Source organism: Felis catus, chromosome F1, assembly GCF_018350175.1.
Source record: "Felis catus isolate Fca126 chromosome F1, F.catus_Fca126_mat1.0, whole genome shotgun sequence".
NCBI classification, from domain to species: domain Eukaryota; kingdom Metazoa; phylum Chordata; class Mammalia; order Carnivora; family Felidae; genus Felis; species Felis catus.
In genome coordinates, this window is record NC_058384.1 from 11,280,683 (window position 1) to 11,305,821 (window position 25,139).

The 25,139-nt window shown below is 44.7% G+C and overlaps 1 long non-coding RNA gene across 1 annotated transcript; it reads left to right on the forward strand.

Annotated features, from left to right (window-relative positions):
• Positions 1-804: 804 nt before the first annotated feature.
• On the forward strand, positions 805-6,955 carry LOC102900874. Its single transcript, XR_002739202.2, has 2 exons — positions 805-4,893; positions 5,878-6,955. It is a non-coding gene; the product is annotated as an uncharacterized LOC102900874 (long non-coding RNA).
• Positions 6,956-25,139: the final 18,184 nt, after the last annotated feature.

Consider the following 25,139-nt stretch of genomic DNA (forward strand, 5'->3'; position numbering starts at 1 on the left):
CTGTTCTATGCTTTGTTTCTCTGCTGCTGTGCTGGTGTATACTCTCCTCTCCTTGCTCTTTGTGTGTGTGTGTATGTGTGTGTGTGTGTGTGTGTGTGTGTGTGTGTGCACGCACACACACACACGTAAAATCGACCCACTATTTGTGAAACTGAATTATTCGATGCAGACTTTAGATTCCGTTTGTCGAGTTTCCCCCAAACCTCTGCTGGAGCTTTTGGGGGAACATATGGAATGTGTAGATTCATTTAAGGGAGAACCGACAGGTTTATAATATCAGATAATTCCATTCATTCATTATTCATGTCTTCTTCTATGCCTTTTATAGAATTTGAATGATTTATCCATAAAATTTCATGCCTTCCTTTTTATTTCTGTTCCTAGAAACTTGAGAGATTCCTGATGTTACGAATGGCATCTCATGTTCTATTACAGTCCCTTGTTGCTTATTGATAGTGTGAATTGAATTTGTATCTGGCAGCCTTACCGAACTCTTATTAGTTTAGGAGTCTATTACGCGGTGGGTTTTCACTGCCTATCTGACTCTTATTAGATGGTACCCTGAAGCCAGATGAATGTATGCTCTTCACACATTTCATCACCCAGTCTCCTCAAAGCTTTTCCATGCTGGCTGACCTTGTAACAGAAAGGTTAGCGATCGCTTTTTATTTTTATTTTTATTTAAAATTAAAAAAATTTTTTAACATTTATTTATTTTTGAGAGACAGAGAGAGACAGAGCGTGAGTAGGGGAGGGGCAGAGAGAGAGAGAGAGACCCAGAATCCGAAGCAGGCTCCAGGATCTGAGCTGTCGGCACAGAGCCCGACATGGGGCTCGAACCCACGAACCGTGAGATCATGACCTGAGCCGAGCTCGGATGCTCAACCGACTGAGCCACCCAGGTGCCCCTTGGCTATCACTGTTTAGCATCTACGACACTAGATACTACCCTAAGAACTTTCCATGTGTTGTCCTACTTTATCTTCCCAACAACCCGATCTGATTGTATTTTTATCCATACTTTATAGATGAAGAAATGGAGGTTAGACAGTAAGTTGCCTTGGCTCACATAGCCAGTAGCAGACTGAGCAAGGCCAGCCTCTGACTCTAAGTTTGGGCCTTAGACTAGTTTATGATGAGCAAGGTAAAGCCTGTATTATTCACCAATACGCCCTTTTAATGAAAAATGGGTTCAATTTTTATCATTTTATCTGTGCTATGATTGTGTTTATTTAACTCCAATTTAATATGTGATCTCTAACATAATAATAATACCTGCATTTATATTAACTATATAATAAAAAGTAAAAATGGTCTCTAATGGCAAATGCATAATTGGGGGTTGCTATTTTGCATGTCTTGTCTTTTGACTTACTTTTCTGATCGTTCTTTGATTGTGTTTTCTAAAGCTATCAGCTGGTGACATTTTGGAAATTAAAAACAAAAAAGAAAAAAGAAAAAGAAATCCAGACTGGTTCTTTACCATGGATTGTTTCAGAAGCACTGATCCTCAGTCCTATGTCTTGCTGGCTTAAGTACTTGAAGATGTCAATAGGATAGAACCAGAGTTAGGAGCCAGTGTGTATTTCGGTGCCCTGTTGTCTCGATTGTTTCAAACAGGTGATTTGTATTTCTGAAAAGCTCCTATTGAACGAGAGCCATCTTGAGAAAGCCCCTTTCTCCCAAGGAATGCCCGAGAACGATTCTTTACGCTGTCTCTACCCAGCCCTCTCTGTCGCTTCAGACTCGGCGTCTCCAGTGGATCTCAGAGGCCAGAATTTACTGCAGGGAAATACCAAGCAATGTCTGAACTTTCGGCTGGGGAAAAGTCTTTTATTGGAGCAGGTAACGTCTCATCTCGAGATGCCACGCTTCCACATTTGGAAAAAGAAAATTCTCAGCTTGAGCGAAACAGTGAATCGTGCAGTTGTTAACAACGTTCGTGAAACTGTTTATTTTAGGGGTGCCTGGGTGGCTCAGTCCAGCCTTATTTAGCTCATGGAAAAATAATGGGGAAAAAAATCCAAATATTTAACAATAGGAGAATTTTTAGTAAGCCAGCTCTGTGGGTATAGTGAAATACTGCATTATCTTTAGAAAGGAGAAGGCAGACTATATCAGCAGATAACAGTGGTTCTACCAGAGTATGTGTAAATGACAACAGAGCAAATGGGATATATGTTTGAACCACAACTGAATAAAAATACATTCACGTGTTTGGAGCAAGAATTGGAATTACGCCAGATGGAACTTACTGTGTTTTTCTTATCCGTAAGGTTATGATTAAAAAAAGATCGAAAAGTATGTTTTTATGTGTGCTTTTAAGAAAATCACAGAAACGGATAGCTAGTTTATGCAAATTTAGGAACTTTCTTAAAATAACTGTCTTAAAATAATGGTAATAGGGAGTACGTAAAAATGTTTAAAAGGGGCTGTTTGAAAGAGCCACCTGGATCAGGGGCCTGCACCCTATGGCCCAGGCCAAGTCCAGCCTGCTGCCTGTTTTTGTAAATACAGATTTATCGCCTACGGCCACATCCATTTGTTGAGGCCCTACGACTCTTCCCGCTACAAGGGCAAAGTTGAGTGTTTGCAACAGAGACCGGTTGGCCTGAAACTGTAACATATTTACCATGTGGCCTTCACAGGAACAGCAGCGACTCCTAACCTAGAGAATCACTTGAGGAGACCTGAATTAGAACCTATTGGCGTTCCTGGGATTTCCACTTAACAGATATAGGGGCGCCTGGGGGGCGGGGCTCAGTTGGTTAAGTGTCCCGCTGACTGCGGCTCAGGTCATGATTTCGGGTAGGTTCTGTAGCCCCAGGCTGAGCTCCGGGCTGACAGCTCAGGGCCTGGAGCCTGCTTCGGATTCTGTATCTCCCTCTCTTTCTCTGCCTCTCCCCGGCTAATGCGCTCTCTCTCTCTCTCTCTCAAAAATGAAGGTGAAAAAATTTTTAAATAACAGATATAAAGGAAAGGCACAAAACTGCTCCAAATTGCTTAGTTCTAGGTGTGCAAAGAAATGCATTTGATTGATTACAGGCCCGAGAGACTTTGGGAAACAAGCGGGACACGACTTTCAGAGCTGAGACATTTTCAGAGCTGGGTTTTTGCTTCTAAACAAAGCAGTGAACCATAAGCGTTGCAGAGCTAGGCAGGACCTGCGTGCGGGTAAAAGTGGATGAACAGAATCTTGAGGACGGTCTGGGTCACCTGGGCCCGGCAAGGCTCCCGGAGGACATGTGTCTGCAAGGCTCTCCCGGAGGAAGCCATCGGCCCAGGGACGCCCAGTGTTGCTATGGCAACATCAAAGGAGGAAAGAAAAACTTGGCCTACGGATTTCCTGTAGGTGTCAGAGCAAGAACGAGTCCTAGGAGACACGAATAAGCAGTAAGCAGGGGGACCTGCAAATTCTACCTCTGTGTTTTCTGCTGTGTCATCTGAGCCCTCCCACCCCACCTCCCTCACCCCTGCACAGCCGCGGGGTTTGGCCTTGGGCCGCGGGGCCGCGGTTTGTTCCGAAATGGATTTATACCATTTATCCTGGGACAGGCCATCAGAAGCCTCACACCTGACCGTCCCTTTGTCCTGGGGTCTTAGAAACTGTGTCAGGTTCCTTCCAGGGCAACAGTCAACTCTGTTTTGAGGTCACCTCCGCAGATACAATGTTACTCTCTTGTGAGAGAAAGGAAGTCCATCCATTTAGGAGTTGGGGGAGAAGACTGGTGGCTTTGAGCTTCTGCTGACTTGGGACAAAAGGCACTTTCTGGGCTCTTCGTTCTCACTGATCACCCCTGCACCGGCTCACGTGTGTATTGGTAACACACCAGAATATTCTAGAAGACTCTCTATACACTATATACTTAACTATGCACCGTGGACTTGCTACATAGGAAACCACCGGGCGCCTACACATGCAGGCACGCGTGCACACACACACACACACACACACACACACACACACTGTGGCTGATAGCGGCCCCTGAAAACACAGCACTGACTGACAAGAGAGGAAGAGAAGTGCCTAATAGTTGTGTTCCCACAGCATGGGCGGGGTCTGGCGGGGCAGAGTCTCTGGCCGGACTGTGTGGGGCGAGGGGGCTCGTGCGTGTCCCTCAGATGGCACTACCCACGTCCGCTCACCTCTCCTCCTCCCCGTCCTCTGGTGCCCACCTTTCCTAGGCGCTGAGAGGACTCACAAGCCAAAGGAGACCGCGCTCTGAGGCCTGCTGCCCGCACCCGTCTTCAGGCTCCAGAACATTCAGAGTAACAAAGGCAAAGTGAGGAAGCCCAGCCTGCCTGCTGGTGGGGGGGCCGTGGCTCTGCTTCCCTTTTTCTCTTTTCTTTCACACCCCCTCTGAAGAGCGGCAGAGGCTGGGAGAGCCACCGCTGCACCAGATCGAGGAGGTCACCAGGGAGGGCCCATCCCTGGAGCAGATCAAGCTCAAGAGAGGAGCCTGGGTGAGGGGGACAGGAGGCGACAGCCAGACGGTGAGAGCCGCTGGGCCGATGAAGGCGGGGCTGGTCCGGGGGCCAAACTCTGAAGTCAAGCTTATTCGGGGCCCTCACCTTTCTTAAGCGCCCCAGTGTTCCCAAGATGGCTTCCACTGGCCTGCCCTCTGGATCCAGACCTTTCTCTCTCATTCTCTGCCTTCAAAAGGTACCTGTTCTGAGGTAAACTTCACCTGTTTTTTCCCTTTCTCCTTCTCAGCTTCTGCCTCTTTCTCTGAAAAAAAAAAAAATCTGTGCTGAGGCTTTAACGAGTGATAACGAATTAATGAGTAAACTTTCTCAAATAAAATATTTACATTTTTGAAAGGAGCCAAAGCAAAGGTAGAATTTCAAAGGAAGCTCCTAAAATCACCTTCCGGCCACCTGTGTGTCCCCCAGGTAAGTCCTGGCCCTGTGCCCCTCTTGTTTGTAAGTGTCCTCGTGTCTTCCCCTCAGGATCTTTTAAGGGACCACAATAATTTGAGCTGCAGAAACTATAAATTGTCTTTGTATACGTTTATGTGATATTTGCTAATGCAAATAGCACATGGGAGCGGAATTGTAAACTTATAAGTAAACTTAAGCTTATCTTTTTAGTAACTCTAAACTGATATTCACACGTATGCTATAAAATATGTAAACATATTATAAATATTATGAAATATCATAAAGATATTATCTATCTATCTAGTAGTATGGATCCCCGATTCACATTCTCTGAAGTATACAGTTAGGAGTTCATTGGGAACAGGAGGAAAGAAACACACAAAGGGAAAGAAGTCGCGGATGGTCGCGTGTTACTAAAAAAGTCTCCCGGACCCGAGTTTGAGGGCATGAGTTGGTCATTTGCTCTTACTTAATGTGGATGGGTTGCTCGACAAAGCCCTTAAAGACTGTTTCCTTTCTCCTAGTCACCATTATTCCCTTGACATCAGCCACCATAATTGCGGGGGGTTTTTCCCATCAAGACGTGAACCCAGTAATTGAGAACACGCTGGCCGAAGCTTGTTTCTCTCCTACAACAGCGGGAAGCGCTTTCACATGGGTTAAAATTAACTAAAAATATCGCTCCTGTGCCACATCCCCACCCTCAGGCCCGTGGAAGGAGAGTCTGTAAGCTCTTTTTAGATTTCCCCAGAGGTTGGGAGTGGGCCAGTCACTTCAAGGGGGAGAAGAAGTTCGCCAATAATTGATGGTGCTTGCTTTATGATAATTATCGTAACATTTCATAAATAACATCATATAAGTATCGTATCAAACAATGTCAAATGATGAGGTCGAGTAATAAATAGAATTCATTTGTATGAACATAAGAGTCATTGAACCGTAGGAGGCTGAGTTTTACGATCGTCATTCTGCCCTTCCTTCCCTGTCTCCACATAGAACGGACCCATCACCGTGACATCAAGTCAGTGGGGACCCCCACTCTATGCCTGGCGCCCTGAAGCTCCCATGTTGATGACCCCCAGAGAAGGTCTGAAGGTCTGAAGGTCTTTTCTTCGCAAGGGAATTTGCCACCTGTTTGTGGCGGTCTCTGAATTCTGTCGGGCGGCTTCTTCGTCAAAAGCACGCGTGGTTCCTCAATAGCCTGGGTTGCCTCTCTAAAGATATTCCTGATTAAAATCACACTTGTGCCATGCACTGTGTAAGGATACAAAAATAGAAGATGACATTTTGGAAGTGCATACTGGGGATGGTTGCACAACGTCGTGAATGGAATTAATGCCGCTGCGTGATAGATTTTAAAATGGCTAAACTGGAAACGTTTGTTACGTGGATTCTACTGCAATAATACAAATGTTTTACCAAAAAAAAAAAAAAAACACAACGCCAAACAACCACACTGAGTAAGATAGTCCTGGTCCTCGGGTTCCTCACGGTCTAGTTGGGAGGACCAAAACGTGCAAACAAAGGTGTGATTGGTGAGAAGGTAGGATATAAAAAGGGATGCAAAGGAGGAGGCTGTGAATGAAATGTAACCTTTTATTTGCTTTTGTGCGTTCTGTGTTTTAGTGGCAGTGTTAGGGGAGCCCGCTAGACCCGAGGCTTCCGTGATGAGCAATGCTACTCCAGAAGCCAAAGGCATAGGCTCCCCTCAAATGCTGGATTCCGCAACAACGCGGGTCCTAACATTGGACCCGCGGGAGAAACTGTGCCTAGTGGAGTCCTAAGTCCAGTTGTTGTCTCCACTGCCATTAACTCCTCCTACCCAGGGCCCGGAAAGGATGAGACCGGAGAGGCACGTAGGGTGTGAAACCGAAGGAGCCACTTATGCTCATGGTCAAGTGCCGACATGGGAAGCAGCGACCTCCGTAACATGTCCGCATGTCCACAGACCCATGGATCTTGTACATCTTTGCATCTCCTAAGACCAATATCAAGTGGAGCAAAGAGACAGCACGCGGCAAATGGTAGCATGCTTTGGCAAGCATTTAAAAAATAAATGAATTTATTTATTCCACCACGTCCCCTAGGGACGAGCTCTTCACCTGTGTCTCTTCGGTTCCCATCTCTGCCTCGTCCAGCTGAAGGTCGTTCAAGGCTTATGCTCCTCGAACATCTCCCAGCAGGTGTTTCCTCTGCGCCTCTGGAACCCTTCTCCTCCTGACCATTTTTTTCCAGTGTCGTTTTTGTTTTTGGCTGTTGTTGTTGTTGTTGTTCCTGTGATTGATTTGGAACAGTTGCTCTGTCTTCAAGTCTTGTAGGTTTTCCCCGGGGTCTAAGCCACGGTTAATCCCATTTGGTTCAGTTTCCGCTTTGGCTATGGCAATGGGGCTCTGCATCTCTAGAAATTTCATTTGGCTCTTTTTACATCTCCTATTCATCTCCTCACTATGTGCGGATTATTTTTGCATCCTGGAACATATGGAGCGTACTTTCAGGAGATGTTTCAAGGCTCTCGTTCACCAATTTCATCATGTGCGTCGCGTCTGGACCTCTGGCACGACCTCTGTGACATTTCTACCTACTCCCCGACTGCCCATCGCTTGCCTTACTCCTTCCCATCCCTCCTAAAATTCCATCCTTCCCACTGCTTTTGCGCCCATCCTGTCCCGTCTCCCGATGTGTTCTCCTTGACCCCTTCCTCCCGCTCCTCAGCTTTTCAATGGCCATTTTTCCTTCGGCATGGAGATATTTCATGCCTTCCTTGTCTTAAGACCAACACCAAACAAACCTTCCTTGACCACCAGGCCACCACCCTGTAGTTAGCCTTCCCTTCATAGACACGCGTCTCCAGAGAACGGCCGTCCCCATCACCGAGATGATTAGCAGTCGTGCACCTTGCCAAGTGCCGGGCCTCCCCGCGCCACAGTCAAGTTTCTGCCCCCTCCCCCAGTCCAGGGAAGAAATGTGGTGAAGTCAACGAGTTCTGCTAAGTGCAGCATATGGTTTGGGGTCCTTACCTTGGTCGGTCTGGGCACAGTCCCTTGCTTCCTCCTGCCTGAAATCCGTCTCCCCTTGGCTTCTGTGAGCTTCGTTCAATTTTTCCTCCCTTTGCTCGCGTCCAGTTCTCTCTGCTTCCTTTCTCTCTCACCACTGTTTCCGCAGGAACGGCTCCCCCATTTATCGCTAACCTTTCAGGGTAGTTCTTTACAGGTGACCCAAGGACCTCACAGTTCATACTCGCAAACTGAACCGAGTCTTTCCTTTGAAACTTACCCTGAAATATCCTTGCTCAAAATGGGGATTCATTGTCACGGTCGCTGGGATGTGCTTTGTGTTCTGATCCCAACCTCCCTTTATCCATTCACCGCCCCCCCGCACCCCCACCCCCGCTCACGTTGTCTGCAGACCTTGTGCTCTCCTGTCACCTCCCAGGCCTTTGGTAACATTCACTTTGTTGTAGTTTCCTCTCTCACCTGCCCCACCACCTTCACGTTCAAGCTGTCTCCTGATCATCCTCTGAAAACACATACAATCATTACTTTCTCTAGGAAACGTCTCCTAAGCCCTCAGTGCGACTTTGCTGTCGTTCCTTAGCAATGTTCTTTCTCCATATTCATATCTTCATCAAGTTGAACACGGTACTTGAGAGCAGGATCGTGGTTGAGGTTGCATTCGCCATGCCTACTATGGTGTGTGGCACGACACGCAAAATTTATGACTGAGTAAATCGCATGCATGCAAGAATGAAATTTGCATACATGTATGACCTCCCTTGTCCCTTTAGAAACTTAATCTAAAATTTAGCACCAAATAAGCTACGCATCGAGGATGGTAAATAAAAGTCTTCTAGGTAAGCGAGCGTCAGGCCTCCCTTCAGCTTTTAATTGAGAAGTGAGGGGCGCCTGGGTGGCGCAGTCGGTTAAGCGTCCGACTTCAGCCAGGTCATGATCTCGCGGTCCGTGAGTTCGAGCCCCGCGTCGGGCTCTGGGCTGATGGCTCGGAGCCTGTAGCCTGTTTCCGATTCTGTGTCTCCCTCTCTCTCTGCCCCTCCCCCGTTCATGCTCTGTCTCTCTCTGTCCCGAAAATAAATAAACGTTGAAAAAAAAAAATTTAAAAAAAAATCTAAAAAAAAAAAAAAAGAGAAGTGATTGTGTAGTCTGAGATTCAGTTTAGTCGTTTAGATGGTCAAAAACAGATGAGCCATCTATTTTCCAGTCGCTTTGGTCACCTCATCTGATGGTTCTTTGGTGATCGTTTCCATTTCCACGCAATGCGATCAGCCAGCAGTCAATCCAGGGACTTACTGCAGTGGAATCCAGGTTCCAACACGGTCTTTCGTGCTTCTGCGTTCCATAGAGCACAGCTTGACAAGACCCCGGCTGCTACCTTCCGCCCACCGAACGATGTTAATTTCAAGGAGCAAAGGGAAGATAATCCAAGTACTGTTAGGTTCTTAGCTGGAAAAAGATTGAGAAAAAACAGGACTTTCTTGTTCAAATGGTCAAACTAATGTAAATAAATCACTGAATTTGCATGGAATTCACCCAAGAATTTGAAGGAGTTCAAGGGTGATGCTGTAAAGCTGTAGCCATTTTCCAAAAGACATTACTAACAGCTTCGTAGCAACGGGATGTCTCCCATCAACAGGACACTTTCCAACAAGGGACTGAAGAGTTGTCTCACATCCATGTTGAGGAAGGATATAGAATCTCCGATAAATGGGGAAGTCTTTGGACAAGTAAGCAAGTATAACCTTCTGAGCGAAAGGGAGCCTGTTTTCTGCCAGGGAAAACCTTGGCTAATTAAATTATTGCAACATCGTTTGGGGGCGCCTGGGTGGCTCCGTCAGTTAAGCATCTGACTCTTGATTTCAGCTCGGGTCACGATCTCGTGATTCGTGAGTTCGAGCCCCGTGTGGGGCTCTGCACTGGTGGTGCTTGGGATTCTCTGTCTCCCCTCTCTCTGCCCCTCCCCTGTTCACTCTTGCTCTCTCTCTCTCTCTCTCAAAATAATTAAATAAACATTAAAAAAAAGAAACATTGTTTGGATGGCAAATTGAAATACAGAATAAGAATAACCAAAGGATATGTTGTAGTGAAAGTTTCCCTCAAAAAAGTATTATTAAAATACTACAGTAAAAGTTCTGAATTTTCACAATTAATAATAAATGGTATTATTGGAGGAGCTTAGGGAAAGTGTCGACTAACACAGAAAAAAATCACCCGAATCCCCATTTTATCTGCCTTGAGTGTTATCTTACCAAAACACATGTCAGGTCACGCCTCTTCCTTGATTAAACCTTTAGTAGTTTGTTATCGTTTTAGTAGCTTTTCATGATAAAAAGTAAAGAAAAATTGGAAAGCAGGAAAGGAAGTACTATCTTTTTTTTCTTTAAAAGATTTTATGTCTTCTTTTTTTTTCACTTCACGTCCACTGCTCTTTATTATTTAAAAAAAATTTTTTTTTTCAACGTTTATTTATTTTTGGGACAGAGAGAGACAGAGCATGAACGGGCGAGGGGCAGAGAGAGAGGGAGACACAGAATCGGAAACAGGCTCCAGGCTCTGAGCCATCAGCCCAGAGCCGACGCGGGGCTCGAACTCACGGACCGCGAGATCGTGACCTGGCTGAAGTCGGACGCTTAACCGACTGCGCCACCCAGGCACCCCTCTTTATTATTTTTTTAATATGGAATTTATCGTCCAGTTGGTTTCCATACAACACCCAGTGCTCATCCCAACAGGTGCCCTCCTCAATGCCTATCACCCACTTTTCCCTCCCTCCCACCCCCCATCAACCTTCAGTAAAGTACCATCTATGAAATACTAGCATATCTAAGTGCCCTTTCGTTTAGCCTTCAAAAGCCTATGGTGAGGCTAGTGCCATTTTACAGAGGGATAAACTAAGGCACAGTGAGGATAAAATATTTACTCTTATTCCCATGGCCCGTAATAAGGAGAGGAACATGAATTTTAACTCAGGAGTGATTGTCGTACATATTTCTGGTATTGTAATACACTGCTATGTCAGGACAGGCATGTAACCCCCTTCTGCCCAACGAGACATGAGGAAAAGTCTACTGCAGGGTGAGGGTGGGGCTTAAGAGAAAGGCTTCATGTTACACATTCTTCCCTAGAGCATTTCCTTCTGGAAATCCGATGTAGCAGACTCAGTTAGCATCAGGTATCAGGCAGTTGTGTGCTTCCCCGGGTGAACCTGATTGGTAACCAACTGGGATAATTCACTTTTCCAAGGGATATACAAGAATGGGCATGTGGCACTATTTTGCCAAAGAATCATGAAGGCAATTCTGTTTGGAGGGAGGTAATAGTCCAGGAAAAGATTTCGTTTTGTTTTTAAAAAAGAAAGCTTGCGGAAAACCTACTCTTTCTTATGGTTAGATTTGCCATCACATGCAATGCTTACAGCTGTGGCAGCCATGTGGGCACCATGAGGTTAGTCATCCTAAAAAGATATGCCAGCGTGCGGAGGAAGGCATGCGGAGCTGTAGAAAGAACCTAGGCCCTTGATGATACAGTCAAGCTGATAAATTTACCAACTCAGAATGGTTTTAACCCTGGATTTCTCTATGCGAGATAATGTATTTCCTTATATGGAAGCCATTTTTGGATTTGTCCCTCTGTGACCTCCACCCTGAATGTCCTGACTGATAAAATCTTTATTTTCATACTTGTGGATTGTGGTTTCTCTTCCCTAGTGTGTGTGTGTGTGTGTGTGTGTGCCCGTGCGTATGTGTTGAGGGGACCACGAGGGAAGGATAAATGGGTGGCCGCCATTCGTCAAGAGTCAAACTTCCTATCAAAATTCTTAGGAAGTTAATAGTTTCAGTAAAAAATTGAGAAGTATAGAGAAAAATTCGGATGAATTTTGAGGACCAGAAATTCAAAACAGAGAAAGGACAAGTACTATGTAGTAGAACAGAAAGCTCTTCAGTAGGGGGTACAGATGCGTGTTTTCCCTTCTCTGTATGTTTCATTTTTATTAACTGTTCAAAGACCAAACAACCCCGAACTAAGAAGTTATTGGGTCGTTTTCTGTCAGGGTTATTTTTAGGGCGAAATTCAAAGGCACTGGGAACTTCCACGCAAGTGGCAGGCACCCTTATAGGGTCTCTCTTTTCATGCCCTAAGGAACTTGCTTCTCCACCAGCACAGAAAATGCAAATAGAATACGTCAGAACTGGCGATACCCCTGAGCAGACATTTATTGATTGTCTCCTCAGGATTCCCCCTACCCGCTTCCCAACTGTCTCTGATTTCCATTTAAAGATTCATGTATTTCCAAGGAAACTGAATCCTGTGTCGGCGCCAGATTTGGAGCATGTATGGCTTACGTTAAGCCAGTAAGTACGTGTCATTCCCCAGGCCATTGTGATCATCAAGGGGATGGGTTTGCTATCTTCAGCTGGTTCAATTATGATCACTTTCAGAACGATTGCTGGGAATCCAATGCAAACACATTCTCTCTTTCCTGCTACGATGGGGATGTAGCTCTGAGACTTTTGGCCACCATCTTGGAAGCAGCCTTAGGGTGAAGTCGATAACAAAACCGGGTCCTCGGTGGCCTTGTTGAACGTTAAATTAAACTTTATCTGAAGCCAGACCGCTTCTGGAGTTTTCCATTTCCCGATCCAATACATTTCCTTTAGTTTGAAGCCAAGTTGAAGGTTTTTTGGATCATTTACAACCTAAAGCTTCCTAAATGATGCGATCTGTTGGAACTACCCAGTGTTTTCTTCTCAATTTACAAAGAGAATTGAGAAAATGGGGCCATAGAGGGGAACTGTCCTATCCAAGGTCAAATAGGTGCACAGTTGTGATTTGGTACTAGAAGACAGACTTCCTGTCTCCTGGTCTGTTCTTTTCTCATAAACTTCTTGGCCCACAAAACGATAGAGACTGATGCCGTTTTCTAGCTAAATTAAGATGCCTCGCAGCCTTTCACTTAAAAAAATAGTGAAAAATCTATTCCTATCTGTGGCTACTTAGGCTCCTTGGATGTGTAGCACTGAGAAGTTTTCGAGCCTACGGAATGAAATCATAACCGGCCACCCTCTTTTCTAATCTTTTCTTAAACCTATATGTTATTTGCATTAGTGAGCGTCTCCCTTGTGAGGCTAGACAGAAGGCATGTGGCAAGCTCCTGAGTATTTCCATAGCAACCAGCAGGCATAAATACTTTGCTGAAATACAGGGCTTAGGGACAAGTATAGAGTCCCAAATCTGCTTTCCTCCCTACTTGTACACATTTGTCCTTACACGTATAGATCTGTGTGTGTGCATACACATGTCTGTGTGTGTGGGTGTGTGTGTGTGTGTGTGTAAGCTGTAGGCTTCCAATTGTGTAATTTGAACATCTCTGTGACTGATCTTTGCTCACATTTTTCTCTCTCTTCCTTCTTCTCTTCCCTTCCTCCCTCTCTCTTGCACATCACTTTACCCTGGCAGCGATGTACTCAAGGAACCCCTCCCCCCCCCACCTTCGTGAGATGTGTCACCATTATTTGAAAGGAGAAAATCTTCCGTCTGTTTCAGCTAAGCACGTGTCATGTGTAGGGGTCGCTATGGAAATACCTGAAAAGAGATCTCAAAGAGAAAAACAATCTCTTCTCCAAGCAAGGAGTATGGGACGAGTCACTTTAGGAAGCAGTGATGCACCTGTCACTGAAGCGGACAGACAGCTTTGCTTTTCTGACCAAAAGTTCGGATTTTGTAACCATGCCGGCGAAACGCCTGCCGACTGGCCTTGTGCTTCCGGAGGTCCCCAAGGTGAGTCTGTGGCCCTGCTTCTTTTATAAGCAGGTATTTCCCCCAGGTGACGTATCTTTCCCCGTCTCAGTCTCAGAAAAATGACACTCTTCGCCATTTCCCCTAAGCACTTAAATGTAAGCTATTCTTTTTTCTCATTTATTCACCAATATTTGCTGAATGCTGCTATGTGCCGGGCGCTGTTCTCACCCTAGAGAGAAGGACATGAACAGAGAAGCTATCCATTAAAGTCCTGGTCACGCCCGCCTTATGAAGAGAGAGGGAACAGAAGGAGACTGTGGCATTAAGAGTTTTCTTTCTTTCTTTTTAAAAAAAATTTTTTTTAACGTTTATTCACTATTGAGAGATAAAGAGAAACGGAGCATGAGCAGGGGAGGGGCGGAGAGGGGGGAGACCCAGAATCCGAAGCAGGCTCCAGGCTCCGAGCCGTCAGCACAGAGCCCGACGCGGGGCTCGAACTCACAAACCGTGAGATCACGGCCTGAGCAGAAACCAAGAGTTGGACGCCGAAGCGACTGAGCTACCCAGGCGCCCCCCGTTCTAGCATTTAAAAAACAGTTTGTAAGCCCAAATACAAGGGTTTCTGAGCAGACGTCAGACTCACGTGTACTGAGTGGTGAGGTGAAGGAGGAGGAAAGGGGGTCAGGGAGTCTAGACCATTGCTTCAAGATATTTGGTAGGAAAGGGCAAGAGAAAGACGGGTTGGCCGAAGGCTCGGGGTTGAGTCCTTTGCTCGTTACTGGGGACGGCATGATCACGTTTACACTTGATCTTAGCCAAAAGGCCGAGAAGCGATAAGACACGATCGTGTTTAAATGCCAGTGGAGACGATCCCGTTGAGAGGGAGGGTCTGAATGAGCCAGAGACAGAGGAGAGATTGGGTATAAGAAGCACAGCTTCCCTTTTCCGGGCAAGGAAAGGAAGCAAGGTTGGATGCCGAAGTTTATAGTCTCCACGGTTGAAAACGGAGGGTGCTCGGCGAACACGCACACGGACACACACGCTTTATGGAGGTCAGAGGTCACTGTGGCAGCTCCTGGTTGCTACGCCGACCCCGGATGCCACCTCCCTGCAGAAGTCGTTTCTCCTGACTCTGCTCACCCCGGGAACGCTAGCAGCGTCCTGCCCTCTCGTTGGTTCTGGAACCCAAACTTTCCCCTGCCTCCCCTCCCGCCCCCCATCTCTACAACCACTGTTTTGATTACGGGCACCTTCCTCCTGTATCTAGATTATTTGTACAGCCAGCCTGTGGGACGCTTCATAATGTGGACGCAGCCTGGCTCTCTCTCCTCTCTTCTCATTGCATACTCTTTGCCTGGGTCATATGGAAATGCTACACCTCAAAGTTCCCCATGTCCCCCTCTTGCCTGTGGGCTTCTGCATTTTTCCCCTCTGCCCTGTTCACTTCCACCCGCTTCCTAACCTTCCCCTGGATAACACAGGCCTCCTCTTAGATGTCTTTCTTCCAGAAACTTCTCCTGATGCCCCAGGACTAGAGTGGTTGCCTCTGGAAAGGGCACCCAAACCATCGTGGCTACCCTCTGTGGTGGCTTCCATCGATCTCTGTCTCCCTCTGGATTTATACACACATTTTAGGACAAAGTCCGTGTCGTGGTTACCACTGTGTCCCTAATATCACGCACAGCATCTGGCCTATGATAAGCATTTAGAAAATTACTGGGCAGCCGAATGAAGGAGTATTTGAATGATTCTTTTTCAGAAAGTGAAGCTGTCACCCAGGGTGATCAAGGTCTTTGCCTGAAGTCCCTCATCAAGTAAATAAATAGTAAATTTGAGTCTTGAGGCCACCTCCCCTCCCCTCCCCTCCCTTTTCTCTCCCCTCCCCTTCCCTTCCCCCTTCCCTTCTCCCCATAGTCTCTTACCCTGGAAGATTCCATCCACATGGCTAGCCATCTACACGATGTTGATGAACTAATGTCTATTTTTGGCCCACAGGTCTTTTCAGATCTCCAAAGTCACCCCCAGTAGTCTAGTCCACATTGCTTCTAGGGGATCTCAAGCTTAGCATCATCTGACTAACCTAGTCTCTGTTCAAAGCCTCACTGGAAATCTGATTGGCCCGACATGGGTCAGGCGACTATTCTTGTTCCCAAACAAGGTATTGTGGCTCCAGGAACACAGAACGATAGAACAGAGAGGGAAATGGCCCACTCTGACAGCAGGGTCAGAAGAGACCTCCTAAAGAAGTTACATGAAAGAGAAGCATTTGTAACGGATTTTTCAACATTGTTCTTCTGTCTTTGGATCCGGGAAATGAGGTGGTCAGTTAAGAGCACCATCCCTCCCTTGGCTGGAAGATGCCCCCCCGGACTTGGGATAGGAACCTGTGACATTCCAGGTCAGACTCCTCCACAACAGCCGCCACGAGAGCTGGCCCCATCATCCTAGGCTGGCTCCCAGCTCAACCCCTCTGCTACAAGTCCTGACTCCAAAACCCTGTGGGATACTAAAACACAAGCTCGTAGCTTGAAAATAGAGTGTGCGTCTGGTGTGGATTGTCGTTTTGGTTTAATTAGGACGTGCTGTTTCCCGGATTCCTATCATTTCGTTTGATGAATTGCGTTAGTTGCTTGTTCTGCAGCCTTGGAGCATGTGGCATTTATCAGGGGAGATGACTCCCTCTTGCCCCCTTGAAAAGCGTCTTTTGGTGCCTAAAAAAGGGCAAGCGTGTTTGCGTTCTCTGTGTTTCCATTTTTCTTCTCCTTTTCTTGTTTTTCTTTGTGGCTACCTATGAAATTACAAACGCTGTGACAGACATTTGCTTCTCCGTAGGAAGAAGGGCCTGGCTCCAGGGTGCACTTCCCACTTTCAATTCAACACACTCCAGCGTGCCTCTCGGCGCGCACAGCACAGACGAAGTTACCGAGACGCGCAAAATCCGTCCTTCCCCTTCCAGGATTTCCCCAAACCGGTTCGGAGCCACTGACACGTGACTACCGTCCAAGGCAGGCCGAGATGGAGAGCCACAAGGAGCTCATCATCCCTTCCATTTGTTGAGCCTGGTTGGGTTTACAAAGACATCCCACGTGCAGGACCTCACTTGACCCTCACGAGAGCTCTGTGAGATAGGGTATGACGATTGTCACTTTAGAGGGCTGGACGACCGGGGCTCAGAGACGTGAGATGTGTCGCCCCTGATCCCACAGCCAGTAGTGGGCTTATGGGTCCTTCAAATCCCGTTCGAGAACGAGGGGAAAGACCGGAGCAGGGGGGGAGAATAGTTTAAACTGCAGCAAGTCTCCCGGAGGAGGTGTGATCTAAGCTGAGCCTCTACCTTCTGGAATAGAAATGAAAAAGAAAGGAATTCCGGAGAGGGGAGGAATCTAGTAGTAAAGACATCTGTGAGTTAGGAGAAGAGGAAGCAGTTTGCTTACCCACGACCCTCCAGTTGGTGCCATCAGAATTAATGGAACAAGTAGGAGTTCAACACCCTGTTAAGCCCTTTATATAACTCGAAAGAAAACTGGTCTTCCCCTCAAGGGTCGTGCAGTCGTAGGGAAGATATGAAACAAAACAACTATAACCAAAAAAAAAACAAAAAAACAAAAAAACAAAAACCAACCCCCAAACCTAATAAATACTCTAGGAGAAGGGCTTTTATTTTTATTTATTTATATTTTATTTTGTTGTTATATTGATCGATGGCAGGGAAGGGGCTTTTAAAGAGGTGCGGGGAGATGAAGCCGCTCTAAAGCAATCAATGTTTTCGGGTGATACCGGGCATTAGGTTGGGAGGGAGAAGCTATTTAAAAGCTCTGAGTAAGCCAGGTGCCCAGCACGCGTTCCCGGAGGGGATGTGGGGGCGAGCCCTGCAGCCTAGCAATGCTCACTGGGCTTGAAGACAGATCGGCTCATTGGAGGAAAACGAAGCGAGCAAGCTGTGCGAGGGGCCGATCTGTGCTGACTCACGCACCTTGAAACAAACTAACCCCCTTGGAAGCAAGGGGAGGAGAGAAACTGGAGGAAGATTGTGTCTCTGGGGGCCAGGCAGGCAGAAGGGTAGCAATTGGATACTGACAGAGTCTAAGTATTCCTGGCAGCAGGAAAACACGATTCACGGACTCCTTTCAGAGGCTTTTTGAAATAGATCCAGCGGGTCGCCTAAATGCATTTGACAGGTAGTAAACACTTTTAAGGGAGTTACATAAGCTACTCAAAGGCACAGTAGCAGGCTGCCGCAGGGCCGAGATTCAAAACTAGGTCTCTCTGATCTCCAAGTCCACGGCGAGTGTATCAACAGAGTGTTTTATTATTAACCTTTATCTCCGCGCATTAATGGACGAGTGTGGTAGAGATATCACGTCCGAGTTGACAAAGTGTGGGGGAAGTTACAAAAGGTGCTGGGAGCAGATGTGGGAGTCTGTATGTTGCATAGATGTGTGTGTGTGTGTGTGTGTGTGTGTGTGCGCGCGCGCGCGCATGTATGTGCGTGGGAGGGCAGTGTCTAGAGGGATATATTCAGTTAAGAAAGACTGTTTTATTTATTTTTTTCAAGTACAAGATAACAAAAGCCCATTTGTGTTCTGCTGGGAATAACCGAAGGACAGTAAAAGATTGACAGGAAGGTTAAGGAGCCAAGCTCTGACCAAGGTCAAAGGGGCAGGGCCCAGGGTGCAGCAGCCTCCATCCCAGAGGGACAAGGCGGCAATGACGGAGGAACAGACGCGACACACGGCACTTGCAGTGTCTGCCTTTAGCGAAGTTTATGTTAGTACTGCTGTTTCTCTGTCGGTGTGCCGCCCCTCAACCTTTTACTGTTTTGTTCTTGCAGCTTTGCTGAGGTGTGCTTGACGTACGGTAAATCGTACATATTTAAAGTGTACGATTTGACGCATTTCGACTTGCACGTAAACCCCTGGAACCATGACCACAATAAGACAACGAACGGAATAAGATGACTTATTTGCCATCAACCACCTGAAATTTTTGTGTGTCCCTGTGTGATTTCTCCCTCCACCCCGCCCCACCCCCACCCCTACTGTAGCTTATTTAGGCAAATGCGGATCTACTTTGTGTCACTGTAAATTCATTTGCGTTTTCTAGACTTTTATCAAGACGGACTCCTACGACAGGTCCCTCTTATGTTGTGGATTAAGATTCGTCCATGGCATCAGCAATTCATTGCTTTTTATTGCTGAATACTGTTCTCTTACACGGATGTACCGCTGCTAAGTTTATTCATTCACCCGTTGAAAGACAGGGCATCATTTCCAGTTTGAGGCTATTACGCATAGAGCTGCTCTGGATATATTCACGCACGAGTCTTTTTTGGGTATGTTTTTACTTCTCTTAGATAAGCACCTGACAGTGGCATGCCTGGAATGGATGGTGGGTATATGTTTACCTTTTGATGAAACTGGCAGTTTTTCTCCAAAGTGCTTCGACCAGTTTAAACTTCCAAAAGCCCTGTTTCTGTTCCCCCACTCCCTGTGAACACATGCTATAGACAGGTTTTTTAAAAAAAAATTGTATGGGGCGCCTGGGTGGCTCAGTCGGTTGAGCGTCCAACTTCAGCTCAGGTCACGCTCTCACGTCCGTGAGTTCAAGCCCCGTGTCGGACTCTGGGCTGATGGTTCAGAGCCTGGAGCCTGCTTCCAATTCTGTGTCTCCCTCTCTCTCTGCCCCTCCCCCGTTCATGCTCTGTCTCTCTCTGTCTCAAAAATAAACAAACGTTAAAAAAATTAAAAAAAAATTGTAACCGTTCTAATAGATGCGCAGCGGGACCTCACTGTGGTCTCCATTTGCAATTCCCGCGTGACCAATGCTATCGAACATCTTTCATTTTGCTTATTTGCCATTCACACAACTTCCGTGGTGAAATTTTGTGTAGGTCTTTCCCCCATGCCTTTTATTTTCCTTATTATTGGGTTTTGAGAATTCTTTATATAGTCTGACTACAAAACCATTATCAGATATTTCATCTGAAAATATTTCCTCTCTGATTGTGCCTTGTCTTTTTAGTCTCTTGACGAGGTCTTCCACAAAGTAAGGTTTCCATTTTCATGACGTCCAAATTATCTATTGTTTTCTTTTATGAATTACATTCTTAGTGCCATATCTAAAAAATATTTGCCTAATTCAAGTTCACAAAAGATCTTCTCTTGTCTTCCAATGGAAGATGTATAGACTTAGTTTCACATTTAGGTCTATAATCCACTTCGAATTAATCTTTGTATATGCCATGGGATTCAGATCTAAGTTCCGTTTTTAATGTGTAGATGACCAGCACCATTTACAGAAAAGACCACTCTTTTCCATTACACTCCTTTGAAATTGTGTCAAAAATCAATTGAACATATATATGTGGGTTTATTTCCGGACTCTGTTTCATTGATCCATTTGCCTATATTTTCATCAATACTACATTGACGTCTGTAGCTTTATAGTAGCTCTTAAAATCAAGTAGTATTAGTCAGTCATCTGACTTTGTCCAAAGCTCTTCCAGGTCCTTTGAACTTTCATATACATTTCAGAATCAGCTTGATAATTTCTGTAAAAAAGACTTCCGAGATAAAAGACCTAAATGTAAGACAGGAAGCCATCAAAATCCTCGAAGAGAAAGCAGGCAAAAACCTCTTTGATCTTGGCCACAGCAACTTCTTACTCAACACGTCTCAGGAGGCAAGGGAGACAAAAGCAAAAATGAACTACTGGGACCTCATCAAAATAAAAAGCTTCTGCACAGCCAAGGAAACAATCAGCAAAACTAAAAGGCAACTGACATAATGGGAGAAGATATTTGCAAATGACATATCAGATAAAGGGTTAGTATCCAAAATCTATAAAGAACTTATCAAACTCAACACCCAAAAAACAAATAATCCAGTGAAGAAATGGGCAAAAGACATGAATAGACACTTCTCCAAGGAAGACATCCAGATGGCCAACCGACACATGAAAAAATGCTCAACATCACCCATCATCAGGGAAATACAAATCAAAACCACAATGACATACCACCTCACCCTTGTCAGAATGGCTAACATTAACAACTCAGGCAACGACAGATGTTGGCAAGGATGTGGAGAGAGAGGATCTCTTTTGCATTGTTGGTGGCAATGCAAGCTGGTGCAGCCCCTCTGGAAAACAGTATGGAGGTTCCTCAAAAAACTAAAAATAGAACTACCCTACACCTAGCAATTGCACTGCTAGGTATTTATCCAAAGGATACAGGAGTGCTGTTTCGAAGGGGCACATGCACCCCCATGTTTATAACAGCACTATCAACAATAGCCAAAGTATGGCAAGAGCCCAAATGTCCATCAATGGATGAATGGATAAAGAAGATGTGGTGTATTTATACAATGGAGTATTACTCAGCGATCAAAAGGAATGAAATCTTGCCATTTGCAACTACGTGGATGGAACTGGAGGGTATTATGCGAAGTGAAATTAGTCAGTCAGAGAAAGACAAAAATCATATGACTTCACTCATATGAGGACTTTAAGAGACAAAACAGATGGACATAAGGGAAGGGAAACAAAAATAATATAAAAACAGGGAGGGGGACAAAACAGAAGAGACTCGTAAATATGGAGGACAAACTGAGGGCTCCTGGAGGGGTTGTGGGAGGGGGGATGGGCTAAATGGGTCAGGGGCACTAAGGAATCTACTCCTGAAATCATTGTTTCACTATATGCTAACTAATTTGGATGTAAATTTTTTTAAAAATTTTTTTTTTCAACATTTATTTATTTTTTGGGACACAGAGAGACAGAGCATGAACGGGGGAGGGGCAGAGAGAGAGGGAGACACAGAATCGGAAACAGGCTCCAGGCTCCGAGCCATCAGCCCAGAGCCTGATGTGGGGCTCGAACTCATGGACCGTGAGATCGTGACCTGGCTGAAGTCGGACGCTTAACTGACTGCGGCACCCAGGCGCCCCGGATGTAAATTTTTAAAAAATTTAAAAAAGACTTCCAGGGTAAATGGAATCCTATGGAATCTATACATCAAGTTGAGGGGAATTAGCATCTCTTTAAAACTTCGTTTTGCAATAATTATAGATTCACAGGAAGCTGCAAAGATCATACAGAAAAGTCTGAGTCCCCTTCAGCCTTTTTACTCCAGTGATTACATAATTGTAATACAATATCCAAATCACAGATTTGATATTGATACAATGTGTTTGTGTAGTTCCGTCCTTCTATAACTTACGTAGGTTTGTGTGACCCTCACCACGACCAAAATACAAAATTATTCCATCACCATAAAGATCTCCCCCGTGCTACTCTTCTGCAGACATACCCACTCACCTCCTCTACCATTTTGAGCCCCTGGAAATCACTCGTCTGTTTTCCAACTCAGTAAAATTTTTGTTTTGAAACTGTTGCACAAACGAATTAATACAGTATGTGACTCTTTAAAAGATTTTAGTGTTTTTCAAGCAGTTTTAGGTCCACAGCAAATTTGAGAGGAAGGTTCAGATTTCCCATATATCCTGTGCCCCCAAATGCATGGCCTTCCCAACTTCACTCACTAGAATGGTACCATTTTTGTGAAGGCTGAATCTACACTGACACATCATAATCACGCAAACTCAGTAGTTCACCTTAGAGTCCACTCTTGGTGTTATGGACAAATGTATACCAACATATATCCACCATTATCATGTCTCACAGAATATTTTCACTCTCCTAAAAATCATCTTTGCCCTGCCTATTCATCTCCCTGCCTCACCCCTTCCACTTTTGGAAACTACTAATGTTTTTATGTGTCCATGGTTTTGCCTTTTACACAACGTCGTATACTTGGAATCGGTTTTGCCTTTTACAGAATGTCATATACTTGGAATCATACCTTATGTAGCCTTTCAGATTGGTTTCTTTTACTTAGCAATGTGCATTCAAGTTCCTCCATGTCTTTCCATGACTTCATAGATGATTTGTTTTTAGCACTGAATCATCTATCGTCTGGATGTTCCGCAGTTAATCCATTCACCTGTAGAAGGACGTCTTTGTTGCTTCTAGGATTTGGCTACTCTGACTAAAGCTGCTATAAACATCCATGTGTGAGTTTTCTGGTAGACAAAAGTTTTCACCTCTTTTTAGGTAAATATCAAGTTGTGCGGTTGTCGGATCGTACGGTTAAGAGTGCGTTTAGTTTTGTAAGGAACTATGAGAATGTCTTCGAGAGGGACTGTACCATTTTGCATTACCACTAGCAATGAATGAGAGTTTCTGCTACTCTCCCTTCTTGCCAGGGTTTGACGTTGTCAGTGTCCCAGATTTCAGCCATTCCAATAGATGTGCGGTGGTATCCCATTGTTGTTATAATTTGCATTTGCATTTGCATTTGCCTCATGACCTATGATGTGGAACGTCTTCTAATATGCTTATTTTCCACTTCTCTTTCTTCTTTGGGAAGGTATCTGTTCATATCTTTGACCCATTTTGTAGTCGAGTTGTTAGTTTTCTTGTTGCTGAGCTTGAAGAGTTCCTTGTATATTTTGAATAACAGTCTTTTATTAATGTGCCTTTCTCCCGGTTTGTGGCTGGTCTTCTAATGCTCTTGATATGTTTCACACAGCAAAAGTTTTAAATTTTAATTAAAATTTTTTTTCTTTTGGGAGAGAGAGAGACAGAGACAAAGAACAGCAGAGGGGCAGGTAGAGAGGGAGATAGGGAATCCCAAGCAGGATCCACAATGTCAGCACAGAGCCTGATGTGGGGCTCAAGCCCACGAACCGTGAGGTCACGACCTGAGCTGAAATCAGGAGACGGATACGTAACTGACTGAGCCACCCAGGTGACCCAAAAGTTTTCAATTTTAATGAAGCCCAGCTTATCAACTATTTCTCTCATGGATCATGTGTTTGGTGGTATATTTAAAAAGGGATCACCATACCCAACATCATCTAGGTGTTCCCCTATGTAATCTTCTAGGAGTTTTCTAGCTCTGCATTTTACATTAAGTCTATGATCCACTTTCGTGAAGGGTGTGAGTTCCGTGCCTATATTCCCTTTTTTTTTTGCGTGTGGATGTCCAGTTGTTCCAGAATCGTTTGTTGAAAAGGCAATCTTTGCTCCATTCGACTGTTTTTGCTTCTTTGTCAAAGATCAGTTGGCTCTAATTATGTGAATCTACTTCCGGTATCTTTATTTTGTGCCATTGCTCTATTTGTGTCTTTTTTTCACCAATGCCACACTGTTTTGATTAGCGTCGCTTTATAGTGAATCTTAAAGTGGGGAAGTGTCAGTCCTCCAACTATGTTCTTCAATTTTGTGCTGGCTATTTTGCATCTTTTGCCTCTCTCTATAAAATTTGGCATCACTTTGTCAATACCCACCAACCAATTTGTTGGGATTTTTACTGAGATTGCACTTAGTCTATATATCAAGTTGGAAAGAACTGACATCTTGATAATATGGAGTCTTCCTATATGTGAACATGGGATAGTTAGTTCTTTGATTTCATTCATCAGAATTTTGTATATTTTTTCATATCGATCTTGTATACATTTGTCAGATTTATACCTAAGCATTTCATTTTGGGGGTGCTAATATAAATGTTATTTTTAACTTCAAATTTTACTTATTCATTGAGGGTGTATAGAAAGTGATTGACTTAGTTTATATTAGCCTCGTATCCTGCAACCTAATTATATTTGCTTATTAGTTTCAGAAGCTTTTTTGTGGATCCTTTCAGATTATCTACATAAAGAAACATGTCACTTGTGAACAAAGATAGTTTGATGTTTTCTTTCCCAGTTTGTATATCTTTTCTTTCCTTGTCTTGCCTGATTGCATTAGCAAGGACTTCCACTATTGAAAATGAGTGTATATTGTAGCCTTGTGCCTCCTATTAGTGGGAAAGCCTTGAGTTTGTCACTGTTTTGTATGATGGATAGCTTAGGTTCTCTGTAGATAGTGGGATCGAGTTGAGAAGTTCCTTCTATTCCTAGTTTATTGAGAGTTTTTTAATCATGATTGGGTGTTGGATCTTGTCAAATGCTTTCTCAGCATCTACTAATATGATCGTGTGATCTTTCTATTTTAGCCAATTGATGTGAAGGGTTACATTAATTGACTTTTGAATGTTGAACCAGCCTTGCAGACCTGGGAGAAATTGCACTTGGCTGTCTGTGCTCTATAATTCTTTTTATACAGCAAACCTCAGAGATATTGCAGATTTGGTTCCAGACCACTGCAACAAATCAAATATTGCAACCAAGTGAGTCAAATGAGCTTTTTTGTATTTCCTGGCACGTATCAAAATGGTGTTTATACCATACCACAGTCTAGTAAGCATGCAATACTTAACAAGTATGCAATAGTATTATGTCTGAAAAACAACGCACATACCTTCCTGCAACAATACTTTATTGCTAAAAAATTCTAGCCATCATCTGAGCCTTTAGGGAGTCACTGTAACAAATGATATACCATATATATATATATATGGTATATACCATATGCCATGCGTACCATACACCCTAACAAATATAA